We start from the raw sequence: 18472 nt of genomic DNA, 5'->3' as shown, positions 1-18472 counted from the left end.
TTATCATGCCATTTCTTCATTCTTTCCTTATAGATTAACGAATTTTCATATGCTTCATGTCTTAATTCTTCTAATTCGTTTAATTGACTTAACCGTAGACGTCCGGCTTCATGCAAATCAAGATTACATGTCTTCAAAGCCCAAAATGCTTTGTGCTCAATTTCTACTGGCAGGTGACATGCTTTTCTGTAAACGAGTTTAAAAGGTGTGGTGCCAATTGGAGTTTTGTAGGCTGTTCTAAAAGCCCAGAGTGCATCCTCCAATTTCATGGACCATTCCTTCGGATTTGATCCTACAGTTTTCTCTAGAATACATTTTAAAGCTCGGTTGGTATTTTCAACTTGTCCACTTGTTTGTGGATGATAAGCGGTTGGGATTTTATGCGTCACTCCATATCTTTTGAGAACTTTATCAAGTTGATTATTACAAAAATGAGTACCCCGATCACTTATTAAAGCTTTCGGTGTTCCGAGCCTAGCAAAAAGATGTTTTAAAAAGTTGACTACAACTCGTGCATCGTTATTTGGGAGAGCTTGTGCTTCCGCCCATTTAGATACATAATCAATGGCAATGAGAATGTAGAGATTATTATGAGATTTTGGAAATGGACCCATAAAGTCAATACCCCAAACATCAAATACTTTACATACTTGAATGACATTTTGTGGCATTTCATCACGTTGACTTATTTTTCTGGCCCTTTGACATGCATCACAGGATTTACAAAGAAGGTATGCGTCTTTGAAAATTGTAGGCCAATAGAATCCAGCGTCGTAGACTTTCCTTGCTGTGAGTTGAGGCCCATAATGCCCTCCTGTTGGTCCTGTGTGATAATGGTTTAAGATTTGACTAGCTTCATCTCCGAATACACATCGGCGTATTATTCCATCGGGACAACTTTTAAATAAATGTGGGTCTTCCCAGAAATAGTGTTTTATATCACTAAAGAATTTCTTTCGTTTTTGGTACGACAACCCTTTTTCAAGGAATCCACATACTAAGTAGTTTTCATATTCTGCAAACCATGGAATTTCATTATAATCGATCTTCAAAAGATATTCATCAGAAAAGTTATCTTGCATAGGCGATTTATTTAGAACTTCTAATTCGATATTTTCAAGACGAGAAAGATGATCAGCGGCGAGATTTTCTGCTCCCTTCTTGTCTCGGATTTCAATATTGAACTCTTGTAAGAGTAAGATCCAACGAATTAATCGTGGTTTGGCATCCTGTTTCGAAAATAGATATCTAAGAGCAGAATGGTCGGTATAGACCACCGTTTTAGCTAGAACGAGATATGAACGAAATTTGTCAAAAGCAAAGACAATAGCAATGAGTTCTTTTTTAGTAGTTGTGTAATTCGTTTGTGCTCCTTTTAACGCTTTACTAGCCTAATAGATAGGTTGAAATTATTTTTCAATCCTTTGTCCTAAAACGGCTCCCATTGCAAAATCAATTGCATCGCACATGAGTTCAAATGGTAAATTCCAATTTGGAGTTATCATGATCGGCGCATTAGTGAGTTTTTCTTTAAGAATATTAAAAGATTTGATGCATTCATCTGAAAAGATGAATGGAGCATCTTTTTCTAGGAGTTTATTCATAGGAGTGGCAATTTTAGAAAAATCTTTTATGAAACGTCGGTAAAAACCGGCATGCCCTAGAAAACTCCTAACTCCTCTAACATTGGTGGGATGTGGAAGTTTAGCAATTACATCTACTTTAGCTCTATCCACTTTAATTCCTTCCTTTGAAATTTTATGACCAAGAACGATGCCTTCTTTAACCATGAAATGACATTTTTCCCAATTAAGAACTAGATTTGATTGCTCGCATCTAATAAGCATTCGTTCAAGATTAACTACACATGATTCAAAAGTATCACCGAAAACTGAAAAGTCATCCATGAAAACTTCCATGCATTCTTCTATTATGTCGTGGAAAATCACCATCATGCACCTTTGAAAGGTTGCAGGGGTGTTGCAAAGTCCAAATGGCATGCGTTTGTAAGCAAAAGTACCATAAGGGCACGTGAACGTGGTTTTCTCTTGGTCCTCGGGTGCGATTGAAATTTGAAAGTATCCGAAAAAACCGTCAAGAAAACAATAGTAACTATTTCCGGCTAATCTTTCCAACATTTGAACAATGAAAGGTATGGGAAAGTGATCTTTTCTGGTGGCGTCATTTAATTTTCAGTAATCAATACAAACACGCCATCCTGTTACAGTCCTAGTAGGAATAAGCTCATTTTTTTCATTTGTGATGACAGTCATGCCACCCTTCTTAGGTAAGCATTGAACTGGGCTTACCCATGGACTATCAGAGATTGGATGAATTAAACCTGCATCGAGCAGTTTAATAATTTCTTTCTTAATAACATCTTGCATATTAGGATTTAGTCTTCGTTGGCGTTGCACATAGGTTTTATGGCCTTCTTCCATAAGGATTTTATGTGTGTAATACGAAGGACTTATGCCTTTAATGTCATGAATCTTCCATGCAATAGCTGGTTTATGAGCTTTTAGCACAGAAATGAGTTGAGATTTTTCATTTTCCATAAGAGAAGACGATATTATTACAGGCAATTCAGATTCACCATGTAAATAAGCGTATTCCAAATGGTTTGGAAGTGGCTTTAACTCTAATGTCGGTGGTTCTTCTATCGATGATTTGTATCGATATCTGTCTTCCTCTTTTAGCATTTGAAGTTCTTCTGTTGTTGGTTCGTATTCATTAGCCATAAGTGTAGCTAACATTTCAGCTTCATCAATTGGTTCAGTTCCTTCTCCTAAAGAACATTCTCCTGTTCCTTGTAATTCTAGAAATTCTTCTAACAATTCTGCATGTGAATTTATAGTTTGAATATAATAACATGTATCATCTGCAGATTGTGGTTGTTGCATGGCTCTATCAACAGAAAAGGTAACACTCTCGTCCTCTATACTTAGGGTCAGTTTCTTACCAAACACGTCTATTATTGCTTTAGCCGTGTTTAAGAATGGTCTTCCTAATATAAGAGGAACTCGAGAATCTTCTTCCATGTCCAGAATAACAAAATCTACTGGAAATACTAAAGTACCAACTTTAACTAGCATGTTTTCCATTATCCCTCTAGGATATTTTACTGATCGATCTGCTAGTTGTATGCTTATTCGTGTTGGTTTCAATTCTCCAAGGTCTAGTTTAGCGTATAATGAATACGGCATTAAATTTATACTAGCACCTAAGTCTGCCAATGCTTCTATTGAACTAAGACTACCCAAAAAATATGGAATTGTGAAACTTTCTGGATCAGATAGTTTTTCTGGTAGCTTATTCAACAGCACTGCAGAGCAATTAGCATTCATAGTAACAGCTGAGAGTTCTTTCATTTTCTTTCTATTTGTGATTAGATCTTTCAAGAATTTAGCATATCTAGGCATTCCTGAAATCACATCAATGAAAGGAAGATTGACATTTAATTGTTTAAACATATCCAAGAATTTGGATTGCTCGGCTTCAAGTCTTTCTTTTCTCATTTTACTTGGGTAAGGAAGTGGTGGTTGGTATGGTTTAACATAAGGTTTAGCCTTAACTGTGTTATCTTTATTAACCTTTTCAACTACCCGTTCTGACTCCTTCTCTTGTTCAGGATGTGGTGCCTGTGTAGTAGGAGTAGAGTCATTAGAAGTTACAGGTATTTCAGGTGGTTTAAGTGTAATACTACTTCTTATGATAATGGCTTTAGGTGTTTCATTCCGGGGGTTAGCATTTGTATCGCTGGGTAGACTCCCCGGTTTTCTTTCACCTATCAACCTTGCTAGGTTGCTTACTTCTTGTTCCAGATTTTGGATTGAAGCTTGTTGATTTCTAAATGCTTGAGCATTTTATTCATTAGTTTGTTTCTGAGATGTGAAAAATTGTGTTTGAGATTCAACTAGCTTCAACATCATGTCTTCTAAATTTGGCTTTTTATCATCAGTTTGTGGTGGTTTATTTTAAAAAATAGGACTTTGCTGATTGTAGGTATTATTAGATACTTGTTGATTGCTAGGACCTTGTTGGTTGTTGTATGGAACATTTCGGTTATAATTCTGATTGTAGTTTGGTCTTGGCGGTTGATAATTATTCTGATAATTATTTCCAGGCCTTTGATTTATGTATGAAACATTCTCTCGTTGTTCCATTGTTTGTTCAATACTGAGACAATCTTTTGTCAAATGTGGTCCTCCACACTGTTCACAATTAATGCGTATTGCATGAATATCTTTAGTCAACTTTTCCATTTGTCTTTCGAAAGCATCTAACTTTGCGGAAATGGAATCAAAGTCATGGCTAGAATCAGCTCTAGCCGCTTTAGATGATCTAACGATGTCTTTTTCTTGATGCCACTCATGTGAGTGGGAAGCAGTGTTATCAATAATTTTGTAAGCTTCAGTTGCAGTTTTCTTCATAATGGAACCACCAGCTGCTATATCGATGTCTTTTCGTGTAGTAATGTCGCATCCTTGGTAGAATATTTGTACTATTTGATAAGTGTCTAAACCATGTTGAGGACATCCTCTCAACAACTTTTCAAATCTTGTCCACGCCTCATATAGAGTTTCATTTGGCTTTTGTGTGAACGTAACAATTTCTACTTGAAGTCTCACAGCTTTAGATGCCGAAAAGAATTGTTTAAGAAATTTTTTAACTAAAACATCCCATGTATCAATCGCCCCTTCAGGTAACGATTCTAACCAATCTTTGGCTTCTCCCTTTAAAGTCCAGGGAAATAACATGAGATAGATCTGTTCATCCTCAACTTCTCTGATTTTGAATAGAGTACAGATCCTATTAAAAGTTCGAAGATATTCGTTTGGATCTTCCTTCGGCGCACCACTAAATTGGCATTGATTAGTTACCACGTGTAGGATTTGTCCTTTGATTTCATAATCTGGTGCATTAATGTCTGGTTGAGTAATGGCATGACCTTGGCCAGTGCGTTTAGCCCTCATTCGATCTTCCATACTTAGAGGTTCCAGATTTTCCATGATTGAATTTGTTGAATCTGAATCACTAAAGGATTTTGACTTAATGGTTTCTTCCTCGACAATCTCTGGATGAATAATTTGTGGTTCGGGAGGAATGATTAGTGGTTCAGGATCTCTGAATTGTCCATGAATATCCTCCGGATTCTCAATTGTGAGGTCGGGTTCAAAAAATGGATTATCGGAAATTTGAATTGGAGTACTTGGTTGACTAGATGACGATTCTAAAGAAAAATCAACGGCGACAATGTTGGCTAGATGTCTTGATCGAGTTACAGGTGGTGAACGTATGAAATGTGGTGAACGTTTTGCTCGGTGCATTCACTGAATATCCTATTAGTTATAAAAGATAAAAATTATATAAGCTATCAAATTAATAGACTTTTCTGATTTTGCCCACGTTTCGAATAGCCAATAGATGCAGCAGGTAGCCAGGACCCTTTAAATCGGAAGCCAACAACTCGCCCCTAACAAATCCAACTATTACTACGAACCAGAAAATTTTGGATGTCTATCAAGTTAACCGCTTAAAATAATTTTTCGTCGTAATTTAAAGAAAATAAAGAAAATTCTATGTCCTAAAAACTAGAATGTAGAAATGAGTGTCACACCCCCAAAATGGACCAGGGGTAATTGTGACCAATCATATCATAACACAGTTGTATAAGCGAGAACGACTCTAAATTAGACGTTTTATTTATTAAATAAATAGAGGAAGCATTATTCAAAGTTTTACATCATAAGAGTACAGTAAATGGAAAATTTCTTAAACAAAATGATAAATATGAATGATGGACTCCATGCAAGCAGCAAAGCATACATCAATCATCTAGTAGCAAGTAGCAGCTAGCTCAATCATCACCTGAGACAAAACACGCTTAAAGTGTCAACCAAAAAGGTTGAGTGAAATTCATAGGTTTATAAATAATATCCAAAGTTTTAGACCGCAAGATTTAGTTTAAAGTTGATCAATATAGATATATCAATCTAAAAGTGTTGCTGCAGTTTGTAATATCGCTACTAAACAATTTACCCTATGACACCTTGTACTGTCAGTGTCGTGGAATCATTATTATGTAACCAAAGACCAACGGTCGAATGGTTAGAGATGTTACTCTCAATAGGCCTACTCACAATAATTAAGTTTGCATTTAAACGTAGCAATTGACGATATTACGGTAGGGATTTAGCATGAATCAAAGCATGACAGCATAGTTAACAATTTAGTACTTGTGTCTAAGAGTAAAACAGTTATAAAGCAAGCATGTGTCTCACCCCAAAAGTTATAAAACAGTTATGAAACAGTAAAAAGTGGGGCTATGAAGTTCACCTTAGTAGCACAAAAGAGTATTCCACGAAAGAATTGAACGGAAGGACGTGACCGAGATCTCAACCTAGAGATAGAACGTATGATCAGACATTGCCTAACAGACAATAGTATATAGTACTATATTGATAGTAATGGTTCACTAAAGAATTTCCATTCTCGGAAGGTTACTATTTATGGAAAGTTTCCACTTATAGTAATTTTCCAATTTTAGAAAGTTCGGGTTAATCTTTAGCAAGACGTTGTACAACTTTACTCAAACTTCGTTGCTATAAAATAAGTCAGGAATGACCAGATGTAACCGGGGGCCCAGGACTCTTGACCAGAATCTAAGTCATGGCATTCGAGATCCACAAGCTTACCCATAAATGGCAACCTAGACATCATTCACTTACGACCGTGAGTAGCGATGAAGTTCACATGAATTATACATTATCTTTGATTAACCTTCACTTTAGGTGTATACACACAACGAATTATTAATGTACTTAATAATTATATATGTAATAATATAACCTAAGTATTATTTAATATTTAGTTATTATACTTTAGTATGTCTTATATATATTAAATATAATTACCTTTAAATAAATACCTAAATTACTTCAAAAATAATAGTGTTTTATTAATCGAACATTATTCAAAAATGTCTAAATAATAAATTAAATATCTAAAAATTACATACATAATTTTTATAGTCTTAGTTAATCATATAGATTAGTAGAAAAATTTAAGAAAACGTTTTTATTATATTTTTGTATTTATTTTTGTTTTTACCCTTAATGTATTCACACAAAAATTTTAATTCTACATAAGTACTAAATAGACCCAAATAATTATTTTTATAATTTTTATAAGTTTCTATCAGTCTAATAACCTGTAGAAAAATATTTAAAAAAATATTTTTTATTATTTTATATTTATTCTTAATTTACCTTCGAATTACATAATAATAGAGTTTAATTATATAATAAATACCAATTCGACCTAAGTAATTATTTTTATAATTTTTTCAGATCTATATAAGTTTTAAAAACTCAGAAAAAAATTATATATATTTTATTTTTGGTTAAAAGTATTTATTACGAATTTTACATTGTTTTTACGTTTAAACACTACATAATTCGTATTTAATTATAAATAATATTCCATAAATTATCAAAATTATTTTTATGCATCATAACACTTATAATACTAATTATAACATATAAACATAATTAATTTCGAATTTTACAAAGAATATACAATAAATATAAATATAAATGACAATATTGAAAAAATTTAATAAAAATAGAAAGTACCTCAAATTTTCTTCAAGGTTTTGAGAGAATAACTTAAGTTTTTGTGTTTGGCAAGAAAAAATGAATGAGGAGCCATGTATTTATAGGTAAAAAATGGTTGGTGAAAAGAAAAAAAAATAATAAAATAAAGGTGCCAATTTTGACAAAATAATAATAACATGTTAAAAATGTTTTTAATAAGTTTTTGTTTTTGAAAATATTTAGTCAAAATTCATGGGCTCATTATTTAATTTATAAAAAAAATCTTATTTCTTTTTATTTTTATTTTTTTATAAGCTAAAAATATATATAATGATTAAAATAACTTATCATTTAATTAATAATTATGTTACATATAGTTTTAAATATAATACGCATTAATATTAACTAAAGTTATTTTATATAATTAGTGTAAACTTTAGTTAACAGAACGTTTCGACTAAAAATAAATATTTGATCAACGTCGAATTTAATTATATATTACGTATGGATAACAACCCTATAGGCAAATTAGTCAATTCAAGTATGAAAATGTGAGGGTTGTTATAGTACCTCCCCGTTAAAGAAAACTTCGTCCCGAAGTTTCAAGTAGACTTCTCGGATGCATCGGCGGTTGAGAAGAGGTGGGGATATTTCCGTTTCATTTGGTCTTCACGTTCCCAGGTATACTCGGGGCCACGTCGTGAATTCCAATGGATCTTAACAATGGGAATGTTGCTTTGTTTCAAGCGTTTAATCTCACGATCCATAACTTCAATAGGTTCTTCGATGAAGTGCATTTTATCATCAATGCGGAGATCATCCAAAGGAATAACAAGTGGGTCATCAGCAAGACACTTTTTCAGGTTCGAGATGTGGAATACGTCGTGTACTCTACTAAGCTCAGCAGGTAGTTCTAATCGATACGCCACGGGACCAATTCTCTCAGTAATCTTGAAAGGTCCAATAAAACGCGGACTTAGTTTGCTTCGTTTACCAAAATGAATGACGCCTTTCCAAGGGGATACTTTCAACATGACTTTATCACCAACTTGGAATTCCAAATCCTTTCGACGTTTATCAGCATAGCTCTTCTGTCGGCTGCGGGAAGTTTCCAATCGTTTCTTAATCTGTACGATCTTTTCGGTAGTTTCATGTATGATTTCAGGACCAGTCAATTGTCTGTCCTCTAGTTCATCCCAACATAGGGGTGATCTACATTTTCGTCCGTATAAGGCTTCAAAAGGTGCAACCTTAATACTTGAGTGGTAACTGTTGTTGTAAGAAAATTCAGCCAAGGGCAGATGTCTGTCCCAACCTTTGCCGAAGTCGATAACACAAGCACGAAGCATATCTTCAAATGTTTGAATGGTTCGTTCAGTTTGGCCATCAGTTTGCGGATGATAAGCGGTACTCATGTCGAGTTTAGTTCCAAGAGCAGATTGTAAAGTTTTCCAGAATCTAGAAGTGAATCGACTATCGCGATCAAAAATGATAGAAATAGGGACTCCATGTCGTGAGACAATCTCTTTGATGTAAAGTTGTGACAATTTCTCCATCTTATCAGTTTCCTTGATCGGTAAAAAGTGTGCAAATTTAGTAAGGCGATCCACTATGACCCAAATAGTATCATTGCCACTAGAAGTCTTGGGCAATTTAGTAATAAAGTCCATAGTGATACATTCCCACTTCCACTGCGGAATATCTGGCTGTTGAAGTAAACCAGATGGCTTTTGATGCTCGGCCTTAACTTTCAAACAAGTAAGACACTTGCTCACATACTCAGCAATATCAGATTTTAGATTAGGCCACCAATAAAACTCTTTCACATCATGATACATTTTACTAGAGCCTGGGTGAATAGAATACCTAGTCTTATGTGCTTCATCCAAGACTAGTTCTCGAAGATTTCCAAAGGTTGGGACCCAGATTCGGTTATTAAAATACCGTGTTCCATTTCCCTTGAGTCCAAGTTGCTTTTCAAGACCTTTTAGTCCCTCGAGTTAAACATTTTCTTCCTTCAATGCTTCAAGTTGTGCTTCACGGATTCGATTTGTAAGATTAGTCTGAATAACCATGTTCAAAGCTCGGACTCGAATAGGTTTATTACGCTCCTTTCGACTGAGAGCATCGGCAACAACATTTCCCTTACCGGAATGGTACTTAATCTCACAATCATAGTCGTTTAGTAGTTCAACTCATCGTCGTTGCCTCATGTTTAGTTGTTTCTTATTGAAGATATGTTGAAGACTTTTATGATCAGTAAACACCGTGAATTTAATTCCGTAAAGGTAATGTCTCCATATCTTCAAAGCGAATACCACAGCTCCTAACTCCAGGTCATGTGTGGTATAATTCTTCTCATGTTTCTTAAGTTGTCTAGATGCGTATGCAATAACTTTTTGACGTTGCATCAATACACAACCGAAACCTTGATTCGAGGCATCACAATAAACTATGAAATCCTCGTCTCCTTCAGGTAAAGATAGAATCAGGGCTGTGGTCAATTTCTCCTTTAAAATCTTAAACGCAGATTCTTGTTCTTCAGACCATTCAAACTTCTTCCCCTTATGAGTTAACTTAGTAAGAGGTTTCGCCAGAATAGAAAATCCTTCGATAAATCTTCGGTAATAACCAGCAAGTCCCAAAAATTGGCGAATATGCTTCGCATTCTTAGGCGCTTCCCAGTTCTGAATAGCAGTGATTTTTGCTGGATCGACATGTATTCCTTCACTATTAACCACATGTTCGAGAAATTGAACTGTTCGTAACCAAAATTCACATTTGGAGAACTTGGCATACAATTGTTCATTCTTTAGCAATTCTAAGATCAAACGTAAATGTCGTTCATGCTCTTGCTTGTTCTTGGAATAGATTAAGATATCGTCGATGAAAACAATCACGAATTTGTCAAGATAAGGTTTGCATACACGGTTCATAAGATCCATGAATACAGCTGGTGCGTTTGTTAAACCAAAAGGCATAACAAGAAATTCGTAATGTCCGTAACGAGTTCAGAAGGCAGTCTTAGGAACATCAGTTTCCTTGACTCTCAACTGATGATACCCTGACCTAAGATCAATCTTCGAATAGATACTTGACCCTTGCAGTTGGTCAAATAGGTCATCAATACGTGAAAGTGGATAACGGTTCTTCATAGTTAACTTGTTGAGTTCTCGGTAATCAATACACATTCTCAACGTGCCATCTTTCTTCTTAACAAAAAGAACAGGTGCTCCCCATGGAGATGAGCTAGGACGAATGAATCCTTTTTCTAAGAGTTCTTGTAGTTGGATGGATAATTCTTTCATTTCGGATGGAGCTAGTCGATATGGTGCCTTTGCAAGCACCGGGAGTTAGATCGATTTGAAACTTGACTTGTCTTTGAGGTGGGAGACCAGGGAGTACTTCAGGAAAAACATCAAAAAATTCTCTAACCACCGGAACATCTTCAATTCGTTTCTCTTCCGGTTCGACTTTCTTAACATTAGCTAAGATGGCTTGATACCCCTTCATCAGGTATTTACGGGTTTTTATACAAGAGATGATATTAAGTTTAGAACCACTCTTTTCTCCTTGTATGATTAGGGTTTCACCATTCTCAAGAGGAATATTAATGATTTTATCATAACACATGATTGCAGCTCTCAACGGGGTTAGCCAATCCATCCCTACAACTACATCAAAGCTTCCTAATTCGACTGGCAGTAAGTTGATCTTAAAGTTTTTGTCAGCTAGAATCAGATCACAATTTTTATAAATATTGTCTACTTTCATAACCTTACCGTTTGCAACTTCTACAAGGCGCTTGATTTCTAAGGCTTGTGGGTTTTCAGTGAATAAGGTACAAAATTCCGTAGACACATAACTTCTATCAGCACCGGAATCGAATAAAACAGTAGCATAGCAATTGTTAACAAGGAACGTACCCATTATAACTTCATCTTCTTCACGGGCCTCTTCGGTAGTCATGACAAATGCTCTACCCTTAGCATTACCCGCTATTGCAGTCTTATTCTTAGGGCACTGGTTTCTGAAATGCCCAACTTCCCCACAACCGTAACAAGTAGGCATGGTTGGATCAGTCTTTGCAGCTGGAGTGTTGGTTGTAGGTAGCACAACCTTATAGTTCTTGGATAAGTGGCCAATCTTCTTACACCTACTGTACTCAACAGTGCACCTCCCATGATGATGCTTATCACAGCGATTACATAACGGCTTTGTTCCAATATAATCACTTTTTATAGCATCACTAACCCTTTTGTTTGAACCCTGACCCGAACTCTGAGCAGGCTCAAACTTCCTTTTATTATCAGCAGCTTTTACTTGGGTTTGCTTATTAGTGGCGAGCTTCCTTCTTTTTGCCATTACCAAATTTTCAGCCATCAATATCACACCATCGACGGTCTCTTTACCAGCAGCTATCACATTACCCTGAATCTCATCAGGCAGGCCTTCTACATAACGTTCAATCTTCTTGTGTTCCGTAGGTACCATGTCAGGGCACAATGTAACCAACTCTAAGAAACGGTTGGTATAAGCCTCAATGTCAGTACCCTTTACCTTGAGTTCCCAGAACTCACTTCCCATTTTCTGGACCTGATTTCTTGGACAATACTTGTCCCTCATCATTCTTTTTAGGACAGTCCATGGGATGGCATTTGCAGCATCAAGTCCCACAGTTTGAGAGTATGCGGTCCACCAAGTCAATGCACCGCCAGATAAAGATCTTGTAGCAAACTTAACGCGATCAACATCGGCACAATTGCACATCCTGAAAATAGACTCAAGTTTTTCGAACCACCGGGTTAGTTCAACCGGTCCCTCAGTTCCTTTATAGCTTGGAGGTTTGCAATTTGAGAAATCCTTGTATGAACAAGTTTTGGGGAGATTCTGTTGACCGTTGTTGCCATTGTTGTGGTTGCCCTGGGCGACAGCTAAAAGTATCTGAAATTGCTCGGCAGAGAGAGTGATGTTGGGAATAGTGTTGTTGTCATTTGTTTGCGCACCACTAGTCATTTTCTTCAATACATAAATAAAGTATTAATTGAAGAGTTATGGTGCCATAAATATAAGTTTGCAATTATGATTCATAATAATCACACAACACACACATATAGATATGGTGAGATAAGACAAAATTTTTAAAAACAAACACTTGACTTTTATTAATAACGAATGGATAAATTATCCTTATTACACAGAAAACGATGAGTAGGCAAAGCCTTTTATATGAAAAACACTTGACTTTTTTTTTTAATAACTAAGTTAGTTGTGTTTAAGTCTCTTGGAGGGACTAGGGGTTTCAAAAATAGGTGTCTCAGGTTCCTTCCTCTTCTGAGAGGGAGCTAAGACAACAGTGGGCTCAGACTCCTTCTCGGGTTCTGATTCTTCTTCTTCAATGATTTCCTCCATGATTTCTTCTTCATTATCATCCCCATCATAGTCAGCATCAATTTGGGATTCTCCAGCAGGTGGTGAATATGGTGGAGTAGCGGGCATATAGACTGGTGGTGCAGGCGGTGTAGTCGGAACATAAACTGGTGATGCAAGTGGAGTAGCAGGTGCATAAGTTGGTGAGTTGCCTGATCCTTCAGTTTCAGAATCAGAGATGATGATCGGATTACGTTTGACTGATCCTTCAGTTTCGGAGTCAGAGATGATGATCGGATTATGGTTAGACATCCTAAAAGAAAGAAGGAAAGAGAACTAGAATGATTCTAAGGATGACATAAAAGCACGAGGTAAGATATAAGGGAAAAGCACTTAAAACTAAGGCAGGAAAGGTTATAGTTGTAGTGACCCGAACTTTTCCATGTTTATATATATTAATTGAGATTGATATTTACATGATTAAATGTTTCCAACATGTTAAGCAATCAAACTTGTTAAGACTTGATTAATTGAAATACGTTTCATATAGACAATTGACCACCCAAGTTGACCGGCGATTCACGAACGTTAAAACTTGTAAAAACGACATGACAATATATATATGGATATACATATGGTTAACATGAGATTATGATAAGTAAGTATCTCCATAAGTATATTAACAATGAGTTATATACATATAAACAAGACTACTAACTTAAGGATTTCGAAACGAGACATATATGTAACGATTATCGTTGTAACGACATTTAAATGTATATATATCATATTAAGATATATTAATATATCATAATATCATGATAATATAATAATTTAACATCTCATTATATATAATAAACAATGGGTTAACAACATTAATTGAGATCGTTAACTTAAAGGTTTCAAAACAACACTTACATGTAACGACTAACGATGACTTAACGACTCAGTTAAAATGTATATACATGTAGTGTATTTAGATGTATTAAAATACTTTTGGAAGACTTCAAGACATATATCAAAACACTCATACTTAACGAAAATGGTTACAGTTACTTTCCCATTCTTTTCTTTCATCAAGAATTCTAGTCGTATTCTTACCCGTATTATACACAGCTTCAAAACGTACTTACTATGGGTATATACCAATAGGAACTAGCATGGGATTCCACTCTTGATTATGTCATGTATGACTAATCAATTTTAACTTCTACCATGAGCTAGTCAACTAACTAGAACTCCTTTTAACCCCACTCACCACTCACCAAATACCACTCATCATTCACTCCATTTCACTTCCAATTCTCTTTCTAATTCTCTCTCAACACACACACACTATTATGAACGTATTTTTCCAGTAGTTAATCATCATCTTCATCAAAAATCACTTCAAGAATCAAGCTATAATCATCATAGGAAAAACACTTCAAGAACACTTCAAAAATCCCTTCAAGTTTACTAATTTACTTCCAAGCTTTCTAATCCATTCCAAGTAATCATATAAGATCAAGAAACCTTTGTTATATACAGTAGGTTTACCTACTAAACTTGAGGTAGTAATGATGTTCATAACATCATTCGATTCATATATATAAAACTATCTTATTCGAAGGTTTAAACTCGTAATCACTAGAACATAGTTTAGTTAATTCTAAACTTGTTCGCAAACAAAAGTTAATCCTTCTAACTTGACTTTTAAAATTAACTAAACACATATTCTATATCTATATTATATGCTAACTTAATGATTTAAAACCTGGAAACACGAAAAACACCGTAAAACAGGATTTACGCCGTCGTAGTAACACCGCGGGCTGTTTTGGATTAGTTAATTAAAAACTATGATAAACTTTGATTTAAAAGTTGTTATTCTGAGAAAATGATTTTTATTATGAACATGAAACTATATCCAAAAATTATGGTTAAACTCAAAGTGGAAGTATGTTTTCTAAAATGGCCATCTAGACGTCGTTCTTTCGACTGAAATGACTACCTTTACAAAAACGACTTGTAACTTATTTTTCCGACTATAAACCTATACTTTTTCTGTTTAGATTCATAAAATAGAGTTCAATATGAAACCATAGCAATTTGATTCACCAAAACGGATTTAAAATGAAGAAGTTATGGGTAAAATAAGATTGGATAATTTTTATCATTTTAGCTACGTGAAAATTGGTAACAAATCTATTCCAACCATAACTTAATCAACTTGTATTGTATATTATGTAATCTTGAGATACCATAGACACGTATACAATGTTTCGACCTATCATGTCGACACATCTATATATATTTCGGAACAACCATAGACACTCTATATGTGAATGTTGGAGTTAGCTATACAGGGTTGAGGTTGATTCCAAAATATATATAGTTTGAGTTGTGATCAATACTGAGATACGTATACACTGGGTCGTGGATTGATTCAAGATAATATTTATCGATTTATTTCTGTACATCTAACTGTGAACAACTAGTTGTAGGTTACTAACGAGGACAGCTGACTTAATAAACTTAAAACATCAAAATATATTAAAAGTGTTGTAAATATATTTTGAACATACTTTAATATATATGTATATATTGTTATAGGTTCGTGAATCAACAGTGGCCAAGTCTTACTTCTCGACGAAGTAAAAATCTGTGAAAGTGAGTTATAGTCCCACTTTTAAAATCTAATATTTTTGGGATGAGAATACATGCAGATTTTATAAATGATTTACAAAATAGACACAAGTACGTGAAACTACATTCTATGGTTGAATTATCGAAATCTAATATGCCCCTTTTTATTAAGTCTGGTAATCTAAGAATTAGGGAACAGACACCCTAATTGACGTGAATCCTAAAGATAGATCTATTGGGCCTAACAAACCCCATCCAAAGTACCGGATGCTTTAGTACTTCGAAATTTATATCATATCCGAAGGGTGTCCCGGAATGATGGGGATATTCTTATATATGCATCTTGTTAATGTCGGTTACCAGGTGTTAACCATATGAATGATTTTTATCTCTATGTATGGGATGTGTATTGAAATATGAAATCTTGTGGTCTATTGTTACGATTTGATATATATAGGTTAAACCTATAACTCACCAACATTTTTGTTGATGTTTAAAGCATGTTTATTCTCAGGTGAATATTAAGAGCTTCCGCTGTTGCATACTAAAATAAGGACAAGATTTGGAGTCCATGTTTGTATGATATTATGTAAAAACTGCATTCAAGAAACTGATTTCGATGTAACATATTTGTATTGTAAACCATTATGTAATGGTCGTGTGTAAACAGGATATTTTAGATTATCATTATTTGATAATCTACGTAAAGCTTTTTAGACCTTTATTTATGAAATAAAGGTTATGGTTTGTTTTAAAAATGAATGCAGTCTTTGAAAAACGTCTCATATAGAGGTCAAAACCTCGCAACGAAATCAATTAATATGGAACGTTTTTAATCAATAAGAACGGGACATTTCAGTTGGTATCAGAGCGTTGGTCTTAGAGAACCAGAATTTTGCATTAGTGTGTCTTATCGAGTTTGTTAGGATGCATTAGTGAGTCTGGACTTCGACCGTGTTTACTTGAAAAATGATTGCTTAACAAATTTTGTTGGAAACTATATATTTTTAACATGTGAATATTATGTGATATATTAATCTCTTAACGCGTTTGATATTATGTGATAGATGTCTACCTCTAGAACAAGTCCCATTGACTCACCTAATAATAATGAAGAGTCAAATGTAAATTAGAATGATTCGTGGACTGATTCACAAGTTCCCGAAGAGGAACCGGAAGAAGAGTCGGAACCAGAAGAAGAATCGGAACCGGAAGAAGAATCGGAACCGGATGAAGAAATAGAACCGGTGGGGGAAATAATAAAACGGTTAAGTAAAAGAAAATCCTCAACCAACCGACCAAAGTTAATTATGGTCAATGGTGTTTTCGCTAAGGAAGCAAAATATTGGGAGGATTACCAATTCTCCGATGAATCGGATTCTGACGAGAATTCCGATGATGTTATAGAAATTACCCCAACTGAATTTAAAAAGGCAAAAGAAAATAATAAAGGAAAGGGCATAAAAATAGAGAAATCTAATTCCAACCCCGATGAACTTTATATGTATCGTCAACCCCCGAAGTCCTTAAGTTGTAACAATGACCCGGGAACCTCTAAACCACCAGGTTTTTCTAAACCAATGTGGAAAACGACGGCTCGTATTAGGGGAACATCATATATCCCTAGAAACTTGGCAAAACGAACCAAAACCGAAGAAGAAGAAACAAGAGAGTCGGAATAAGATAGTTGTATTCGTGTGGTGTAATATATGTAATATAGTGTGCTTATGCTTTATGATATATGTAAAAATTACTTGTATTAATAAGTATTTTTTCTTATGAATCTAACTCTTGTCTATTTTACAGTATAAAAACACAAAATGGATAGACAACCCAATATTTTAAGATACCTACCCGGAGACATGATTGATGAAATCTTGTCTAGAGTCGGTCAGAATTCTTCGGCATAACTATTTAAGGCGAGATCAGTTTGTAAGACATTCGAAGAACGTTCCAAGAATGCCTTGGTTTATAAAAGGCTTTCGTTCGAAAGATGGGGGATATCACATTGGGAAATCCATAAGTTACGATGTGTTTACTTTGACGCATATATTGCGGGGAACCCAAATGCTATTTTACGCAATGGGTTAAGAAATTATTTTGACTCAATATATCCTAATATTGGACTTCGTGATTTAGAAAAAGCGGCTAACATGCAACATAAAGAAGCATGTTATGCTTACGGATTAGTAATGTTCGCTTCTCACCAAAGTGAGAACAAGAACATCGGCCTACAACTATTAAACAAAACGTTCCCACAAGTGACGGAGTCGGTAATTGGGATAAGAAATGAGGTTTTTAGATTGTTACGGGACTGTTGGACATTACGTAACCCTCGTCCCTTTGACGACGTTACAACACGTTGTCTTATCAACGGCCATAACGGTTATGTTCCACAAGACCAAGGATGGGAAGTAATCCTAGTAAAACCAGAATGCATGACTTGTTTCTGGACGTATGAATTACGTGTCTTTATTGCCTTTGCTGAACGACTTGTGTACTAGCTAGAATTATCTTCACAACCATCTTGTATCAAATTTATTGTGTGCTATATTTCATGCTATATGTAAAATAAGCGATATTGTAAGTTTGTAAAATACTGTGTAAAAGTTTGAACGCGAAATATTATTATAATCAGTTTTTCATATAGAATTGTAGTAGTTGAATTGTATATTAGCTACTAAGTATGAACTTAACGGGTAGGTACTACCCAAATTTAAACTTATAAAACGCTAATATGAAGAAAAAGCTTTTATAAATGAGTTCATATTATGCTACGAAATACTATTAACTACTCTTAATATTCTGTATGATTAACTTGTTCCATTTGACTATTTTGAAGGAAATGGCACCGACTACTCGACACACCGTGAATA

General features: G+C 34.8%; 1 non-coding gene across 1 annotated transcript; it reads left to right on the top strand.

The window, feature by feature from the left end:
* The first annotated feature begins 4521 nt into the window (after window positions 1-4521).
* LOC139860625 (small nucleolar RNA R71) lies at window positions 4522-4628 on the top strand. The gene has a single exon (XR_011763253.1). It is a non-coding gene; the product is annotated as a small nucleolar RNA R71 (small nucleolar RNA).
* Window positions 4629-18472: the final 13844 nt, after the last annotated feature.

This window comes from Rutidosis leptorrhynchoides, chromosome 7, assembly GCF_046630445.1.
Source record: "Rutidosis leptorrhynchoides isolate AG116_Rl617_1_P2 chromosome 7, CSIRO_AGI_Rlap_v1, whole genome shotgun sequence".
Lineage (NCBI taxonomy): Eukaryota > Viridiplantae > Streptophyta > Magnoliopsida > Asterales > Asteraceae > Rutidosis > Rutidosis leptorrhynchoides.
Note: the sequence above shows the minus strand (reverse complement) of the source record. Positions and strands in the feature narration are given on the sequence as shown.